This window comes from Eutrema salsugineum, unplaced genomic scaffold (assembly GCF_000478725.1).
Source record: "Eutrema salsugineum unplaced genomic scaffold, Eutsalg1_0 scaffold_1, whole genome shotgun sequence".
In the NCBI taxonomy this organism is placed as follows: domain Eukaryota; kingdom Viridiplantae; phylum Streptophyta; class Magnoliopsida; order Brassicales; family Brassicaceae; genus Eutrema; species Eutrema salsugineum.
In genome coordinates, this window is record NW_006256909.1 from 19,103,208 (window position 1) to 19,110,820 (window position 7,613).

General features: G+C 39.6%; 1 pseudogene; it reads right to left on the reverse strand.

The window, feature by feature from the left end:
• Positions 1–348: 348 nt before the first annotated feature.
• On the reverse strand, positions 349–1,359 carry LOC18029975 (annotated as a pseudogene).
• Between the last annotated feature and the right edge of the window lie 6,254 nt (positions 1,360–7,613).

Consider the following 7,613-nt stretch of genomic DNA (forward strand, 5'->3'; position numbering starts at 1 on the left):
CGAAGCGGATGGGTACACGACTTCACCGGGGTTTTCAGCTCAGTGGTTTCACCTCATCAGCAAACCCATTTTTTTCTTATTCAATCATCAAAAATTCCAATTTGTTTGTTTAATACATGACGGAACACTCTTCAAGTATGTATGTTGTTATAGTTCTTTGTCGTAAGATAGTCAACCAAGATAGTCAACTAAAACAGTGTTTCAAGGGCATTGTAGCAGTCTGGGACATTATTAGAAAAAGCAGCTAATAAAACGAGACAAGCCATCCATTAGATTGAAAACATAATGATACTCACCGACACGAGTGATTTGATTTAAAGCACGAATCACAATCTCAATTAACTTTCATCAAACAGTAGAAGCAATAGCATGCACGAATGCAAAAGACTTGGGGACTTTAAGCACAGCTTCAGACCACTCAACTTTCCCCATTACATTTCTTTCGCAATCTCCGCACACCAAATCACCCTTCCATGACAATTGCTAGAACGATCAAGCCTTCCCATAAAACTGCCATCTTTCCACCATAATCCACCAATTGAACATTACCACTATTACCATCATCAAAGTACTTAGGCAGTTCTATCATGACTCTCCATCCTCCTCCTCGTAACTTATTGTCAGACCATAGGAACACTCCATTATTGTAATAAAACAACACATTATCTATCAAGCAAGAATCCGCTATCAGCCATGCCATAATTCCCATTCTTCATTACATGACATAATCTTCCAAGTTTGAGTTTTTGGATCGAAAACCTCTGTCGAGTTAGGTGAACTGGAGTCTTTCAAGCCTCCTCTAACATGTAACTTTCCATCAATGGCAATGGCGTATGGCTGATTCCTAGCCACCTGCATGTCTGGAGCCTGGTGCCACAAGTTAGAGCGACAATCCAGTAACCAGACGTTAGAAGAAGATAAGTCATTGATGAGTCCTCCAATTTCGTAAATATCAGAACCAACAGCGCCGAAACTAGACCCCTTTACAGGTGCAGAATGGGAAGATGTTATTGGAACCAAAAGATTGTCAGTTAGCTTCTTCGTCTTCAGATTAGGTCTCCGACAGAGAGTAAACCAGCAAGGGTTAGGGTCAAGAGGGAAGCGTAAGCACACGTAGAGACAGCTCTCTGCGCAGTTTAAAAAGGAACGGGTATTGTACATCGCCGGTGAAGCAAGGAGAGATCGACAGCTCTTGGAGACTGAGGAGATAGTCGGGTAGTACAATCTTGAGGCGCGTGCGAAGCAGCTCAATAGCGAATCATCGGGAAGCGTTGGATTTGGTGTCGATTGCGGGAGCAACAGCGATAGATTAAGCAACTGTTTCTCTGTCTTCTTCCTCTTCTCTTCTGAGGGATCCATTGACGAAGGTATAAAAGTACGAGAGCTCTAGGATTTGCAGAAGAAAGTCAGAGAGGAATTTAGGGATTTTGACCTGACTTTTGAGTACTTGCCTGACTTTGTTTTTCTTTCATATAATACATGAGGAAAACAAAAATTTCCAAAAAGACCTAAGAAAAGAAAACATTAACCTAAAAGAGGGCAAACATAAATGATAAATCAAAAACTAATATCTAAACATGATAAACGGAATATGACCATAAGAGACTAAAACTATAAATGAGGAAAGATCGAAGGAAAAATCAACGGATCCCTAAGCTTTACAACGAAACCACTGAGCTTAAACACTTCCACAACCAACCCAATAAATTGATAGATGCCAAAACAGAGCCAAAGGACAGGAGCCAAGAGAAGAATCAACTATTTGAAACATTTGAATGAGCTAGTTTTGCTATATATTGAGATATATATATATATATATATATATATGGCGAAAAACTTGGCTATAAGAGTTTAATGAATAATTAGGCTAGAAAAAATACAAAGTGATAACACTATATTTGTACTCATTTTCACCATTGATTTCAAATGATTTTTCAAAGGTTTTAATCATTTTTTTGGAACTTTTATTATGATTTCTCTATGGTTTTAGTTTCGAAGCTCTTTTCAAGAAATTAAGGAAAAAAATGCAAAATGGAAAAAAATCCACATTTTTTAGCTCAGAATTAGACCGTCAGAAGTTCAGCCTCAAATGAAGACCTTCTCAGCATCTGATCCAGCTAAAATTTGGAGACATTCAAGAGGAGACAACCAGCTTTCCATATCACTTTACAACAAGACAATCCAACGGGGCAATCAAAAGATACATGAAGAGCACCAAATTCACCAGTTCCGGAAGACACTGACCCACAGCAAACAAGCATTTCACCTGCCCCAGAAGACTCTCACTTGCGGTGGACCTATGCCGAGCCACAAGTCCCAACATCAAAGCCCATTTCGTCATTCCTCTTCAGAGAAGCCTTAATTATGACCTTGAGGATCTTAGGACCTATAAATACACTTCTTAGCAGTCCTAATCGGGTGTGTGCTCCTGTAATGAGTTTTTGAGCCACCAAACTTTGTTTTCTTAAGGTTAGGCGATGGAGAAGGGGATTCTTCCCTGGATCCATTGTTATTTCTCTTGTTTATCTAATTAGCTTTTCTATTCTATCTTATGCATTCTTTCATATCTTTTATCATTTCCTCCATCATGTATATTTGTTCCAGAGATTCAAGTTTCTAAAGAGTCATCGATAGGAGTAGATGTTCGATTAGGATCTCTAAGTTTTTAAACCATATTCTAGATCTCATCTCTTCTAAGTTGTTCATACTGCATGAGGATAGATTCATGACCTATTCTCTGAGCCCATGATCGATCAGAGCCACGAGACTGCTGTATCATATCATCCGTACCTAGCTTCAGAAGAACATAGTCGCTATAGGAGTCAAAAGCTACTTGTAGACAAAAATGTGAGCAAACGAATTCAGTAGTAAATGCATGATCTCTTTCCTGGCATGAGAGCGAGACTTAATTGCGAGATTTAAGTGATTAGTTGGTTAAGATTACGATAGTTGGTTAGCCATACATGTGCCTATTCTAGTTCCATACAGATCCCAAAAATAGATAAGGATAAATCGCCTGAAGACTAATTGGAAATGTTTAGACATCGATTAGGGTAAACCGGAGAAATCCTGATAACACCTATTTTGACAATTTTTCACCATTGATTTCAAATGCTTTTTCAAAGGTTTTACTTTGTTTTAGGAACTTTTATTATGGTTTCCATGTATTTGTAGTTTCAAGGTTCTTTTCAGGAAACTTAGGGAATATAATGGCAAAATGGAAGAAATCCACATTTTTAGCTCAGAGTCAGACCGTCAGAAGTTCAGCCTCAAATGAAGACTTTCTCACCGTCCGATCCAGCTCAAATTCGGAGACAATCAAGAGGAGACGACCAGATTTCCATAGCACTTTACATCACAAATATCCAACGGTGCAATCAAAAGATACATGGAGAACAAGTTGACCCAGTTCACCAGTCCCGGAAGACTCTCACCCGCGGTAAACACATGTTTTACCTGCCCTGAAAGACTCTCACCCCCGGTGGACCTTAGGACGAAACACAAGGCCCAACATCAAAGCCCACTTTGCCATATCTCCTCAGAGAAGCCCTAAATGAGAACTGGAAGACCTTAGGACTTATAAATACATTGTTTAGCAGCTCTAAACGGGTGTGTGCTCCTGTAATGAGATTTTGAGCCACCAAACTTTGTTTTTCTAGGGTTAGGCGATGGAGATGAGGATTCTTCCCCAGATCCATTGTTCTTTCTCTTTTTTATCTTATTAACTTTTCTGTTTCATTCCTTTGCATTCTTCTATGTCTTTCATCATTCATTGCATCATGTAGATTAGTCCCAGGGAGTCAAGTTGTTTGAAGATATCGACAAGCATATATATCGATAAGGATTTCTATTGTTCTTTGCCATATTCTGGATCTCATCTCTTCTAAGTTGTTTGTAAAGCATGAGAGTTGATTCATGACCTATTTTCTGAGCCTAGGATCGATTAGAGCCACGAGAGTGCTGTATCAGATCATCCGTACCTAGCTTCAGAAGAACATAGTCGCTATAGGAGCCGAGAGCTACCTATAGTGAAGATGTGAGCAGACGAATTCAATGTCCAATGATGATCTTAAGTTTAGCATGAGAGCGAGAGTTAATTGCTAGATCTACGAGATTAGTTGATTAAGGTGACGACAGTTGGTTAATCATACATGTGTCTATTCTAGTTCAATGCAGACTCCCAGAAACAGATGAAGATAAATCGCTCGGAACCTAATTGGAAATGGCATCATACATCGATTAGAGTAAACCGGAGAAGTCTAAATCGTCACCTATGAGTTTAAGAGTCTTTAGTTTGAGTCGATATGCTTTAGATGTTATTTTAACAATTCATTCTGCATTGCATTTCTTGTGAATACTAGATTAGGTTTAGTTTAGTATCTTAACCAAAAACCCCAAAACTTTTATTGGTTTATGAGTCTGCTTACTTTCCAGTTTGTTGTTTCTCGCAGATTAGACATCCTCCTGTGGATCAACACCCGAAGTTCTATAACGTACATCTGTGCACTTGCAGACACTAGGGTTTTATAAATTTCAAACTGTTGGAGGACCAACGGGCTTGTTAAAAAAAACAACCCTTGGCCCGCAAGCCCATGAAGTCCAAGTCGTCCCCTATGAGTCTAGATCCTTAGTTTGAGTCGAACACCTTTCCAATATTTCTTTAGCAACTTATTTGCATTGCATTTAGTTTCCCGTAAATATTAGGTTATGCTTAGTTTTAGTTCCTGTAACCAAAAACCCCAAAACCCCCATGAGTTTATGACTTCGCTTACTATCCCAGTTTTGGTGTTTCCTTGCAGATTAGACATCTTCCTTGTGGATCGACACCCTACGTCCTACAACGTACATCTGAGCACTTTCAGAAAATATGGTTTTATAAATTTAAAACTCTGGACCAACGGGCTTGCAAAGGACATGTGACCCAGAAGCCCATCAAAGATTTTGGCGCCGTTGCTGGGGAAGTTGTTTTAGCCGCAGAAGGCTATATATATGCCGAGTTTCTGCCAATACACCATAGGAAGTAAACCGAACTCATAAACACCCTAACTTTTTCTTTTTCTGATTATTCCTTCTTCTATTTGCCCTATTTACAGATTCATTGAAGCATGGATCATCCAAGAAGAAACTCTAATCCCGAGCGAAGGTTTTGCGACTTGTGTGATGCTCCCTGCACATGTGAATCACCATTCAGACGTGATTCCAACCACCTGAATCAGTTCCCTCAGCCGAACCACCACCTTGGAGTCTCGCGAACTCCAACCTAACGAGATGAACCCGATTTGCCACCCCTGGTGAACCGACGACCATCTCACCCCTACCTCATCAGATTCTGCACCAGAATAATGAGAGTGATCGATTTAGGCTCCAACTTAATCGATTAGAAGCTATGCTGAATTAGTACATTGACTTCCAAGTTGTTACTAAAGCCACCTTGTACAAGAGGATCGATGATCTCACCAATCACTTGAAATCGCTGGAAGAGCTGAACTCCAAGGATATTTCTACCCTAAAAGAGAAGATAGAAGCTTTTAAGGAAGAGCAACCAAAGCAGAAGTATGATATCCTTCATGGATCTATCGATGCCAAAGCTGCCAAGCTAGAGATCAAGGAAGCCAATGAGTTTGCTTCATGGTACAGAGGAAGGACAGATGGTGAACTTTAAGAGATTGAATTTCGCCTAAGCAAGCTTGAGCACAAGACCAAGGAGACCAGCTCTGGCATAAAGTATCTCTCTAAGTTCCAAGGAGACACAAACCTTATGGTGAAGAAGATCTTTGAGAATCATAAGAGGGATTCTCTTATCCATCATAATCACCAAGAAGAAGAAGAATCAACCAACTCTGATGCAGGAGATCCTACAATGGATACCCCGAATAGCCCTGAAGATACCCTGGACGAGCAAGAAAGAGAAGCAGCTGGTGATCTTCAGAGTCTCCCACCGCGGCCGCGAAGATCTCACCCACGGCGGAAGAACATCTGGCCGCGCTCTCGACACCTTCACCCGCGGGGAACCACCTTCTTTTCCTGAGTTCAAAACACCAAGACTCGGAAGATCCAGAAGAGCATAACCCTCACATTCCATGCTGATGATCGCAGAAAGTGAACCTGATGTCATAAATGAGGGGATGAATCACTTAAGAGGATTGAAATGCCTTACATAGATTCAATCATCTGTTTCGATGCAGCAAAGTTCTACTGTGACACTTACTCTGCATTTGAAGCACCAGACCATCCACAAGAAAGACAATTTCAAACCCTACACAAAGTTCAAGACAAAGGTCATTTTCTTATCTATTGTGACATTAGAGGTGAAAGATTTGTCAATGTTCTTTGTGAATTTGGACCTTGTATTAACATGATGTCCAAAGCTAATGCTTTGAGACTTGGCATTAAACACATTTCTAGCTTAGCAGATGATTAGCTTAGCAGATGATTCAAGTGCAACTCAAAGAGTGATAAACAAGAGTTTTTAGACTCTTAGGGTATCAATCCCCTTTATCTGTTGTAGCATATAGGGATATCAATCGAACAATGTGGTTTAGTTCACTAATCTATCAGGTTTGTATCTTAATCCAAGCAAATCAAAGAGGGTTGGTTTGTAACAAGTAACAAATGAAAGCTTAACAAGACTAAAACAAGATTAACAATGATTCAAATGCAAACAAAACAAATAAAGACAAGATGATGATGATATGAATATGATAAAAGCAAAGGTCTACATGATAGTTGATCAGTGTGCATTAGTGTTAAACTAGAGAGCTAATGATAAACAATCAAGTAAATCCAATCAACTTAGAACTCAAATGTAGACTAATCCTCTCATGAAGGTATTAATCTCTATACTAATCCACTTTCAAACCAAATTCTCATTTTTGAAACATGAATCAGTAAGCATTATTAATCAGCTATAATATGTCATTTTATGCATTAAACAATCATTCCCATGATAAGAAAGCATAAACCTCTAATTAGTTGGTTCAGGCATTTCATCAAACACTTTTTGGGTGGATGAAATGCCTATGATCTAGACCAAAGTGATTATCAGAGATCTAGCCTTAAGGATAGATAATTAAAGAAAGGAAAATTTATGATCTAACTCCTCACTCCCTAATCTAACACATTTGCACCCTAATCTACATATCTAAAACCTTATGAAAAGACTACTCACTAATCATGATCAGCATACTTAATCCTTTGCAAGATGTGTTGTTAATCATGATTAAAAGTTTTAGATGATGAGATAAGATGATAAGATTGCAAGAAATAGCTTTAAAACTGATTAACTCAAAGATATCTCTTTGCAAAATATGGGGTTTTCACAAAAGAGGCAAGAAACAAAAAGAGAATACTGGATGAGTAGGGTTCTTAGTCCCAAAAGCTATATAAAGAGAAGGGCAGAAAACAGGGTCAGCCTGGGATAAACCAGGTCCTGACCCGGTCTTCTTGGATCTTGGTGAGTGTGTCACGCCTAAGTCCAGCCTGTTTCCTACCGTGGCAGCCTTGCCGTGGCAGCCTTGCCGTGGCAGCCTTGCCGTGGCAATGAAATCTGGGTATTATGCTCAAGAACATGCATTGCCATGGCAAGTATCTTTCCGTGGCAAGTGAGCCGTGGC